This window comes from Anas platyrhynchos, chromosome 5, assembly GCF_047663525.1.
Source record: "Anas platyrhynchos isolate ZD024472 breed Pekin duck chromosome 5, IASCAAS_PekinDuck_T2T, whole genome shotgun sequence".
In the NCBI taxonomy this organism is placed as follows: domain Eukaryota; kingdom Metazoa; phylum Chordata; class Aves; order Anseriformes; family Anatidae; genus Anas; species Anas platyrhynchos.
The window spans coordinates 32,499,108-32,511,454 of record NC_092591.1 but is presented as its reverse complement, the minus strand read 5'-3'; the positions used below and the strand labels follow the sequence as shown (position 1 = coordinate 32,511,454).

Below are 12,347 nucleotides of genomic sequence, written 5' to 3'. Positions count from 1 at the left end.
CACAGACCTACACTGCACTCATCAACTGAGGACATACTGTTACTCCCGTCAGGAACAACCCAGAGCATGCATTTAAGAGCAACAGGCCAACGACATCCCATTTTGACTGGCTGCAAGAGCTGCAGCTCATCATCACAGGAAAAGACGTTTGATTAAATTAAACACTGCACGATCTATTAGAGTTCTGTATCAACAGCCAGGCACCCAAGCATCATTCTCGCAAGAAGTCAGGTAGCAGAAGGCACTGTGAGCTTTAAGCCCAGAAAAAATTGCCATACGGGGATAGGAATTGACAAGAGTTACCTGAAGGGAGATTTCCTTCTTTATGTAAGAGCATGAAATTCACAGGGAAATAGAGCTGGTGAAATATACCAAAAAGCAGGCAGGCAATGGAAACAAACCGATTCTGAAACAAGTCTCAGGGTGACAAATCCACTGATTTCAGCAGGATTTTCCAAGAACGCAAAAAAGAGGTATGGTGGGATTCATCTTTGGGAGAGAGAGAAGAATTGCAGGTGGCTCAGAGACAGGTACCTGGTGTTCAGGAACAGCGCAAGCCGTCCCAGTCCTTCACAAGTTATTCCTTGCCAGAACACACTCTGAAAGGGAAGCAAGGGAAGCGCAGGTAGCCACATCCTCCCTGGGTCACTGACAAAAGCACACCTAACAAGGCAAGTTCATACTACACAAAACGAGAGATTTACGTGATAAAGATGTTTATCTGAGACAGTTTCTGCAAGCTAAGCAGCAGCAAAAGAGTGAGATATCTGACGCTCCAGTCAGGTCCGAAACAACAAAAAGCTTCGTTATAAGGACAGGTGATTGTAGCCCTTTTACAAAGTTATGAAAAAGCTTTGTTAGTTTTGTTATTATTATTTTTAAATCCATCACACATCAGGTTATGCAAATTTCAGGCTGAACATCTCATTCCAAGCAGTTTTGTCCTACTGGCAAGACAGAAGAGAAGACAATCCCTCGGACACTTCAAGGACTCATTTCTGGCTTTCATGTAAAATTCTGTTGTGTTAGCAAATTAAATAAAAGCCCTGAATAAATATATTCCTTGTTCTTACAAAGCTTTACAGGAGCGCGATATTACCCGATTTTTAAAGGAACAGCAAAGACCCCGGGAGGCAAAATAACTGGTATGAGATCCAAGGGGCAGCAACAATGTCAGAAACAGAATCCAGATTCTTCAAGCCTTGTCAAGTGCTTCAGCCCTTTAAAACTACCTTTTTTGGGGGAAAAGAATGAAGTCACGGTACTCCTGATTCAACAGCAGCCTTCCCATCAGCTTCAGCAGGGTCAGGATTTCCTCCCAGATCAGGACACGTTTGCTCTTAGGAGATAAGAGATACTTTTAGAAGAGCTTTTTCTTTACAGCTATGCATCGAATCCTTTTGTACATCCCTATTACCCACATTCCTTATCTCCAATACCCTGCTACAGCAGTGTTACAAGGGGCACCGTCACAGGCTCTCTACGGAGGGTAAAACGTCCTTGAAGGACAAGATACATCGTTGTTCCGCTCTGCATGGATTTATCTCCGTTCCTTCTCCTGCCGGTGGTGTGGGCCCAGTTGGTCAACGAAAGGGAATTTCACCCTGGCGCCGAAACAATGACAATTCTTCTCATCACGTCAATATACCAAGAGTAACTATTTAGCTAACCATGTGTACCGCCAGCAATCCGCTCCCCACGGGCTGCGTAGGGGCTGGGAACCCTTAAAGAAAACTACGCGACTATTAACGAGCACTGTTAACAGTTACAGCACACGCAAGGTTTTTGACGAGGCTCTGAGCAGATTTACTTTTTTGTATCTGTTTTGAACAGAAGCGTCAGCAATGTACAGGGTGTACGAGGCATCGGTGCTGACAAAATACATTCCCTGCCTCAAAAAAGCTATTACCACCTAAATATCTGTTGTATGTGTAATCTGTACACAGGTGAAGGCAAGAGCAACTTTTTGTCAATGTTTTTCTTTTTTAAAAAAACAAACAAAAAAAAAAACACAACTATGAAGTAAACATCCACCCTAAATTTATATCGAGAATTCTGTGACAGTTTCTAAAAGAAGGATTTTGTCACACAGACCTAGATATAAGCTAATTATGGTGACTACACAGAAGCTACTTTCCAATATTAGAAGTCTGGAGGTCCTGATCTTACTGTTGCTAATACGCATGCTGCTTTTAGGCATTCGGATACTCCCTCCGACTTCGGCAAGGCTGAAAGTAAAACGCAAGTTTTTGCAAGACTGGAGCTCTGATTAATCTCTTCAAAAGCACCAAAGACGTTCACTTCATATTACTTGGCACTTAACTCTAAGCCTTTTTTATTATTATTATTATTTCACACAAACTCAAGCACAAATAAATCGACGGGGATCAAGAGTTCAAGTTAAATGTTTGCTTACTTAAAAATTAAGACAACTGCAGTATTCAAGCCTTGGCACACGAGACTACGGCAAGTATTAAACTCGCTACCGGCCTGACAACTGCAATCATACTGATGTGCAGTTTAACTTGAGCTAAACCCGCTGACCATAAGCTAATGACCTGTGTGAAACTAAGTAATTCTTACAGGTACACACCGGCAAAGAAAAGGAAAACTCCTGGGAAGTTCCTGTTCCTCTGTCGCTGATACAGAAACACTTCACTTTCCTCGACGTGAGCTCCACGTGAGCTCCAGTGTAAAGGCAAGGGCTGAGGTACCACGAGGAACCACGAGGTGCTCCTTGTCCCACCGGCCACCACCCGTGTGTGGATTCCGTGCCTCCACGGTGACCGCACCGTGTCACCAAGCCTGCCCCCACGCCCCTGGCAACGCTTCAGCCGCAGCACCAGCACAGCCGAGGCACCCTCAGCAGGCAGAGAGATGTTCAAAGCCCCTGTCCCCGTGGCACAAGTCCAGGGCAGCGGCACTTCACAAGGAGAACGGGGCACCAGCAGCTCCAGCAAGGGAAGCCGCCTCCTGCCACGCATTTCCATTACCTTGAAAGAGGCAAAATTTCCCAAAGACATCGCAGGACACTTGCAGTCCGAGGGATTAGCGCAATTACTTACGTACTCTCTGTATAAAAGCGCACGTGCAGCCAGAGGACTTACTTCATCAACTGCTTTTCCCTCAAGACGCTCGGCTGGAGGCTGACTTTGACTCATAAACCCACGTGTGCGCCGCTGCACAGCGGCGGTGGCCAGCTGCCCGCCGGGACCCGCAGGCGGTGCTGACAGCGCGGTTTGCAGAGCACCACGGCACCCTTCGCCCCTCACCTCCAGCCTCAAACTTCTGCCTGCGGAAACTACAGGTCCCAGGATGCATTAGCTCGGCGAGCAGCTCCGACAGCAACAGAGCACTGCACGCTGGGGGCCGTAGTTCCCCCCGGCCCCACTCGGGCCGAAGGATGAGCCCCGATGTAGGCCACACGGCGTGCCCCTGCGGGGGCTGCTGCCAGGTAAGCGGGTCGAGAGCTGCTTCCCACAGCCCCAAGGGATGAAGGCGACAACCGCTCCAGTACAAACACGCATCAGCTAAGCAGCACCTCCCCAAAAACCACCGGCGGTTTAGCTACTTTGGAGCACGAGGAACAGACAGCGGCTTGGAACAGCTCTAAGCACGGACGGATTATTTTTTTTTTCCCCCCCAGGACTGCTAGGTTTATTAACATTAATGCCTGTTTTCAGAGGGTGCTCTCCAGAATATCAATAGGAAAAGTATGTTTGGTGAGGGGCACGTTGTCCCTGCCCAGAATTTAGTCAGCTGGAAAGCCATTGCTCCCTTCCTCCATTTGCACAACATACCGAAGCACGAGCTTGCCTCTCTTCCAAAAAGAAGCAGAGCTTAGCTGAAAATTAAATAGCTGTATCTCAGCGTAGGCCTCAGAGAAGAATACGCTGTACTTCAGCAAAGGGAAGGGCAGCTCCCCCTACCAGTCTGTTCTAAGAAGGTTTTAATCGAGGAAGGAAACAACCAGTGATCAAAACGAACAAGTCTTCCTTGTTGTTGTTTTCCTCCTTCTCCTCCCGAGCCCTGGATTTTTATTATCGCTAAAAACCGATGATATGCACGGATAATTCCACCCGGCCCCTCGCACGTTTCAGTAGGCTTTGTAGGAAAGCACAGCCCTGGCAGCATTTTCCAGCTAGCAAGCAGGAACACAGCTCCCGCAAACACCCGCGGAGGAAAGAGGACGGAGGCTGCGAACCCGGGGACCGGCGGCGTCCCGTCACAGCGGGAGGACGAGCAGGGACGCCCCGGCCACCTGAAAGACGTCCTCACGCGTTTCCCTGCGCAGGCAAAAGGCCTGGGAAGCATCGAAAGGTTTTGTCAATACAGCAATACTGTCCATAGGCCAAAGACAGCTGTTGCCATAGTTACTATCAGCCAGCTTATCAGAAAATAATTATTGCAATTACTCAGAAGTTTTGTTAAAACAATTTGAAGCTTCAGTAGGATGGCACTCGATCTCCCCAATTAACCGTTTGCGACCACGCCGCCTTCGGGATCCGCACGGTTAACGCTCGGCAGGGCTGGAGGGGAAGGAATTGATGTCCCCTCTCCCTTTCAAGTACGGGCAGCTTGCATTTCGCAGGCAGCAGCACGGAAACCGAACCGACCCAGAGCCCTCCTGCTATGCACGAGTCCTCCTTTCGCGGGCCTGAGGACAGAGTCTGAGCGCAGGCCATCTTAGAGAGATGGGCTCAGATCCCCCCTCGTTTGCTTTACCCGCTCGCGTGTCTGTGCTCCCGTGCAACAAAACGCACCGGCCACGCTTCCCAAACATCGCTCTAATTAGACATGCAACGGCAGAGCCCCTCATTTTCTGAGGTAAACAACACGATTTCTGCAGCAAGCCAACTTGGTAACGCTCCCTTTTGTCCTAGGGAGCACGGTACCGCCAGGTGGAGGGGCAGGCTCTGGAAAGGACACCTTTTAAGCAAGCAGACATTAAAATAGCGTGGAAGCAGCGCGACCACGGCCCGCGCGACAGCTCGCATTAAGCAGAGCCTCGCTCCTTACGTACCGTGCGTAAACGCATCCCTGCTGGTAACAACAAGCAGCAGGCTGGGGGGCTGCTCGCCTTCTGCTGGGGGCCTGGGCTTTTCCTGCAGCGGATTTCGAGCATAAAAATCTCTAGTCAGAGAGCGAGCGCGTGCAGCGACAACGAACGAGACACCTCGGGTAAGAAGGAACGTGCGATAGGTCAAACCACCTCGGCACGCAGAGCTTTTAAGGCACGGGGTACTCGGTAATTCCTATGGAGACATTAAAGACATAAACAGCAAAGTATAAAAGAAATGCTGCAGAGAAACCTATAGCGGGTAGCACGTTCTTTCCTCAAAAGCCTGGGATGATCAAAGTATTAAAACAAAAGGCTCCGTGGCAAAGTTGAGGCTTTGTTAGGGGAGCAGCCATAGCGCTCATTTCGGCCCAAAGGAAGGGATCTTTCTGAACTTCCTACAGATTTAAAGATTACTTTAAAGACAGGTGATCCTAATTGTAAAGTCTGATTGTTACGCGAGCGCACCTTTCCTCGGCACTAAATACATTTTTAAAAGCCCTTGATTTTTGTACTTTTTATAGCCATCCTATAGCTACAGCTGCCACTTCGCCTTTGTTACGTCAAAACCTCACAAAAGCAGAGTCGAACAACTTAAAATCATACTTTGCCAATGTTAATAGTAAGGAACTTGGTAAGGTGCGGGAGCCATCAATTATTCAGACCTCAGAAACACACGGGGTTTGTGTATTTTTTTTCCTCTTTTGAAACGAGACTATATTTGTAATAAAAAAACAAAAACACAAAGTTTCCCCCCCAACTGTAAATAAACTTCTTTTTTGCCTGCATAATGCATATCTCCACCATCAGCACAAGCCAGATACCGGCTTTGTGCTGTACCGAACATGAAATATTAATGCTGGATACCTATAAAAACTATCCTTCAGTTCACCCTCTATTTACAGGGTACGGTAGCAAATATCCTACCCCTCACGCTCAGTGGACACCTCAAGCCCCTTCTGCGCGCTGCCCTACCTTTCCAGCACGCGGCTCGTTCCTAAATAACCTTTGTGCAGTTAAAATACATCAGAAACAGGATGTGAGCTGCTTTCTGGCACAGAGTAATTGAACAAGGGCAATTCACGAACATGCAGGAGCCAGGCCTTTGTGGAGCCTCACACTTCTAGCATACAGCCACGCATGCGACTGCACAGTTGTGAGCATAAAGGGTGAAGGGGACAGTGAAGAAATGCTATTAGAAGCTTAATAATAGGTTTTCAGCGCTGCCCCTTCCACACAAGGAGCCTCTCCTAAAGGGCAGGCTGCCTAGCGGCTCGCATCGCCACGCAACGCCCCTCCAAAAACCCAAGCCCCGTCGCTCTGCGAAGGCCTTTCTGGGAGATTTGAAACAAACAAAGCCAAGAAGCAAGAAAACCAAAACAAGAGCAAAAAGGCTAAGTCACCAACATATGTTTCACACGTGACGCCCGCCTTGAGTTTCTGGTGGCGCACGAGATGCCCATCCCGCACGGAACAGGACGGCCCTTCAAGGTTCTCACACGCGCGTGTTGAGAGGAAAGAGAAACCTCCCTCCTAAACAAGCTCCAACAGCATCAATCCACCTTGCTGAATAAGCTCCTCCATGGCCCTCAGAATAAATATTAAGGACCTGGAAAGCTACAGCACATTCATATGCGATTATTATGACCATTATAAACACGCTGCACGAGCAACCTAAGGGATAGCCGGGCTGGCTATGACAGCTTTCCAACGGCACTCGGAATTTCACAGCTTCCTAAGGAGCCACTACAACACATTTTATTTTTCTAGAAGAAAAAAAAAAAAAAAGACGCCTAAAAATGTTCTCAGTTGTACAGATCTCGTCCAAGCATTTTTCTAAATTAGAATTTCCCCGGTGAAGTTTAACAGACACACACACAAAACCTCATCTCTTGAAACAGAAGTAAAGCTGAAGCAAGAACTATTTAGGACCAACACCTGAAACACAGCTGAGGCTGAACGGCCTAGGGTAAAGAGATCTTTACAAAACCTAAACTGAAGGGAGCAATCTTACTGCCCAGCCGCAAAACACAACAGTATTTTTCTCTGAACTACCGAAAATTCAGTTTCCTACTGTTTCTCTAAGTTCTTGAAAGGGGAGTTTCCTGTTTTAATTCCCTAGAGGAAGAACAGCAAGCCCCACCGCCACCACCACCACCAAATGCCTTCTCCCAGCTCACAGCAACTCCAGTTCAGGACGCACAAAAAGAGCAAAGACGAAAAGCTTTCAGATAGAAATCTTAACGTGAATAGTAGTAATATAATGACAAAGTATTCCCTAACGCGACGGCCTGAGTTACACACCACAGCAGCCGGGTTAGTTAACTGGAAACCACTGCAACCCACAGCAGGCTCTGTGCCAAGCCTCTCGCCGCCTGGGTCCCCTCAGCTACAGCCGGGGCACGGCGCAGGTGACGGCCAGCGAGTCCCCAGTGAGCCAGCACCTACCTTCGGGTGCACAACTGGCCTCGTAAGACCTTGAAGCGCTGTTCTATACGTGCCACTACGCAACACGGAATCAATGGGCAGAGAGGTTGCCTAACGCTCCCCCTGTATCGGTGCAAACTTGTGGATGATAATAACTACCAGACGATAATCTGATTTCTCTGCCACAGTAAGGCTGGAAGGTTTAAAAACCATGCAGAAGCACCAGCTATTTTTTTTCTCCAATACAGATTTAAAGATTCACTTACTAAGCATCAGAATTCCTTATTTAAAAATAATAATAATAATAATCCCAGCTTCATTCAGCTGCCATGAAACATGCCCGGGTACAAATAAAATTCCCAAATCCTGTGGATCTGTTTGCTGAAGTCCGGTGGTTAACCCCTCCAACTAGTATGGGTGCTGGTGCAGATTTTTCGCTTGTTTCTTCCTTTTAGCATCCAGTTCTCACTGGTAATTTAGTGTCAGTATTTAGATACAAACTATAAAGTTATATTACATGCAGCCATTAACAAGCTTAACGTGAAAGTTTGAGCATTACATGTTTACATGTGTAGAAGTCCTGAATTTTAGACTTACTATTTCTGCAAGGCTTTGCAAAGCATGCTATTTCCCTCACAGATTAAGCCTGCGAATAAGGCTCTCTTCATCAAAGTTAAACATCTCCCTGCTCTGTAGCATACCCAGCCTCACCAGCTAGCTCCGGGCAAGCAAGGGAAAGCCAGAGGAAACTGAATGACAAAACTGAAACTACTCAGGTGTCTTCATTGTTACAAGCAGGCACAGTGAGGAGGGAAAAAAAAAAAAAAAAAAAGGTAAACAGACAGCCCAAGCCCTTTTCATTTATGATATCCGAGAATCTACAGCTCAGAGGAAAAGAAGCTACGTTCCTGTGTTTGGGTGCACCTTCAGATGACGAGAAGCACCAGCAGGTCTAGTTAAGGAAACTTCAGGAGCCCAGAGAAGCTGGCTCCTCGCGAGCTGGGTGCATGCCCCTACCTGGATCTCCCAGGCTCGGCCCCACGGCACGCCGCAGTGCTCGCCTTCCTCATGCCACGCGCGTTATTACCCCCGGTGGGATCCTTCCACACGCAGCCTCCCCAGCGAACAAAAGTTCATTGTCAAGCTCGGCGCTTGGGCCCAAACAAACATCCAGAGGGTGGGAGGGGGAGAAAGGAGAGGAAGCGCTCCTATCCGCAACGCCAGGGCTCGCGGGCAATCACCGTTACTCACAATTAAAAAGTGGGAACAGGTGTAGCAGATATCATACTTTGATAGCTGAACAAAGAATATTACAGCACGTGACCGAGATGTGATGACATTTGTTCACCAATCGAAAACAAAAGCCACTCTCCAATGGCACTCTTTCCTCCACCCCCAAGAATTAGGAACTTGGAAGTCTCTCCATATTGAAACACATCTGCTCGCAGCCTCATTTTCTGACACTTGAGAAGAAGTTGAATGAGGAGCTCCACGCATTCGCCCAGCGCAAATCCACCTAAAAGCCCAGGTGCACAATCCTACCCCGGCACCCACCGAACTGCAGATGCGGCTGGGGAAAAAAGCTCGACCGACAAGGAAGGTCGGGAATAATAAAGGGAAAGAAGGAAAAACAACAACAACAAGACGCACACACACACACAAAAAGAAGGAAAACACCACCACGGAAAGGCAAGTGAAGAAAGGAGCATGCACAAGAGGACTGTACCAAATGGCAGAGTCCCACATACAGCCCCGCTCCACCTACACAGACGCAAACGCAGGAGGGAGGGAAAAAAAAAATAAAAATAAAAAATAAAAATATAAAAAAAAAGTCGACATCTGTAATCCCAGCAGCGGCCGTGCCAGAGCAGAAGTGTGAAATCCCAGAGGCGTCCTTGCACTGAGCTTTGTACCTGTGCAGGAAGGGCAGCCCCAGGGCGAGGGGGGCAGGAGAGACTTGCCAATAACAAGTTGCAGAAGAAACGGAATTTTCCCGGCGCTACTCGGGCCACAAAGACGAATGAAAGGAAGGAGGAGGAAGGGAGGAAGAGAAGGGAAGAGAAAAAAAAAAAAAAAAAAAAAAGAAAAGAAAACCTGCGGCAGCGGCTTTACTACGAATTATCAATCACCGAGAGCGGCATCATTTCCGAGCCCGTCATAAAACTTCCCCGACAGCATCACGGCGAAGGACCCGGCCGAGAGAAAAAGGGCCTGGAAATCATCATCCCGGCGAACCCCGGAGGGGAGGGGACCAGGCTGCCTCCCTCCCTCCCTCCCCCACCCCTCCCTCTCCCCCTCCCTCCCTCCCTCCCTCTCCCCTCCCTCCCTCCCCGGTGCAATGTGTCATCTCCTTCCCCTGCTCCTCCCCCCAACCCCAATGTGTCACCTCCTCCTTTCACCCCAAGTGTCACCCTCCTCCTCCTCCTCCTCCTCCTCCTCAATCCTCGCCCGCTCCCAAACTTCTGCCGGCGCCCGCCGGGGGAAGGGGAAGAGGGAAGAGGAGGGGGGGAAGGAGGAGGAGGAGGAGGAAGGAGGGGGGGGGGACACAAACACACACAGAGAGGGGACACCCACAGGACACCCCCCCCCCTTCAGCCCCCGGGGAGGGGCTGAGGCGAAGTTGGTGCTCCTCAGCGCCAAGTTGGCCGGAGAGTGGCGGCGGGGGTCGGGGGGGGGTGAGGGGGTGGGGGGGGCAGGCAAGGGGATGAGGAAGAGGAGGATGAGGAGGAGGAGGAGGAAGGCGGGATACTACACCCTGCTGGCGGCGGCGGTGCTGCTGCGGGCCGGCCGGGGTCCCCCGGGCAGGACCTCCCTGTGTGGGGGCAGAGCTCTTCTTCATAGGGGGGTGCTGGCGAGGCCGCTCCGGCGGGGCTGCCCGCTGCTGGGCGCCCCTGGCTCTCCTCCTCGCACTTTTCTTTAAGCTAAGCGGGGAGTGGAAGATGGTAGGTTGCTCCCTCCTCCTCCTCCTCCTCCTCTTCGCTCGGCTCTCGGGGGTCCTGTTCCTTTCCCCCCCCTTCCTCCTCCTCCTCCTCCTCCTTCTCCTCCTCGGCGGGGGGCTCCTCCTGACGGGGAGGGGGGAGCTGGGCGGGGAGGGAGGCAGAGGAGCTCGGCGGGGCGCCGGAGGAGAGAAACTGTGACACAAAAACAAGCCGGGAAGCTTCAACTCTTCTTCAATCCCATTCACCCGGCCCGGCCGCAGCACCGCGCCGCGGGATCCCTCCGCCGCCGGCCTCCCTCCCTCCCTCCCTCCCTCGCTCCGCTCGCTGCCTCGCCACGCGCGCTCCCGACGCCCCGCCGGGCGCGCGCACCGGAGCCCTGAGGGAGCGGGGATGAGGGGAGAGGAGGGTGAAGGGGGGAGGAGGGGGGGGGGTGCGCGGCTCGCCGCCCCCACACGCACCCAGCGGGGAGAGCCCCGTGAAGGGGATGGGGGCTCGGTGTGTGTGGGGGGGGGGCGGTGAGGGCGGGCTCGGCGGCTCCTCCTGAGGGGGACTACTTGACGGCGTCGGTGCGGCGAATTTATTTCCCTTTGCCTAAGGAACGGGCTGTGCTGCGGCGCCCATTGCCTAGGGAAAAAGCCCGGATGTGAAGTGAGTGAAACTAAAGTCGGCCGAAGTAGGGCACCAAACTCTGCCGGGGCCGGGCGGCGGGACCCGCACCGCACCGCGCCGCCATCGCCGCCGCCTCAGGGGGACCCCTCGTGAAGGCGGGGGGGGGCAACCAGCACCCCCTTTTTTAATTAATTAATTAAATAAATTTTTATTATTATTATTTTTTTTTTTTTTACACACACCGCGTCCCCTCCCCCCCCCCCCCCCCACCTCACACACACACAGAGCCGGGGCCCGGCCGGCGCGGGTGCGCGCTCCCGCGTCCCGGTGGCGCGCGCGGGGCCCCGCCGCGAGGGGCTCCGCACAGGAAGTTGATGCAACAGGGCCGCCGGGCGGGGGGGGCGCGCGCAGGAAGCTGCTGCTGAGGCGATGGATGGGGGGGGGCGCACGGGAGCGCGCAGCTCCTCGTCCCCTCCGCGCGCGGGCACGGCGCGGGGCCCCGCCGGGGCTGCCATGTTCTGGGCTGGAGGAGAAGGGGTTGTGTGTGTGGGGTGGGGAAGGAGGGTTGGGGTGCCGCGCGGCAGCGAGTTTTGAGGTATTTTGGGTGTTTTTTGGCCTCTTTTTAACGGTCTCGCTCCGCTTTATTCCCTCGGCTGCGCCGCTGAGGGGGAGCGCGGCGCGCGCGCGGCCGCCTGAGGGGAGCGCTGAGGGGGGGGGGGGGGGGGCGAGCCCCGTCCTGCTGCCGTGAGGGGACCTCTGCGGCCCCTCGTTAGTTAATTACAGCTAATTGGCTGCCCCCCCCCCCCCCACACACACACACACTCCAGCCGGCTGCCGAGTGCTGGGGGGCGGGGGGGTTTGCCTGTCAACTTCGCGGCGCCGGGTGCCCGGCTTCAAGCTGCAGCGCCCGGGCTCGCGCAATTGTGGGAGAAACTTGGGGTTATTTATTTATTTATTTATTTATTATTAATTAAGTTCGCAGCCTGTGGGTTTGGAGATAGGAGCCTGAAGACAAGCCTTAAAGGCACGGAACCGAAAAGGTACAAAGCAAGCAGAGTCAGCCAAAAATGCCCCTTCTTATTTTTTTAACCTCGCGTTGCTTGCCTTTGCGTTGGGGGCAATCTCTCCTCGTGCCTTTATTTTTATTTTTTTTTTCCACAAGCCACATATGTCTCTCAAAAGCAGGGCTGGGGCAGCACTTTAAAAAATAAAATAAAAGAAAATAAACACTCAGAAAATTACAGAGCCTTCATTAAAGAGTTACCGCCTCTTGCACAATTCACGGGTTAGCAGGTAACGTCACGTGCCGGGCA

At 51.7% G+C, this 12,347-nt stretch overlaps 1 protein-coding gene across 10 annotated transcripts in view; it reads right to left on the bottom strand.

The window, feature by feature from the left end:
- Positions 1 to 10,739, bottom strand: part of PHF21A (PHD finger protein 21A) — a 132,363-nt gene extending 121,624 nt beyond the window's left edge. For 2 of the 10 annotated variants that reach the window (XM_038180697.2, XM_038180700.2), the window contains exon 1: positions 10,241 to 10,739. The gene's annotated coding sequence lies outside the window, so the exon portion shown is untranslated. Of the gene's footprint in view, positions 1 to 2,593; positions 2,748 to 9,580; positions 9,758 to 10,240 lie in introns of those variants that run through there. The other 8 variants (XM_027459645.3, XM_027459651.3, XM_027459650.3 and 5 more) reach the window with 7 other exon arrangements.
- Positions 10,740 to 12,347: the final 1,608 nt, after the last annotated feature.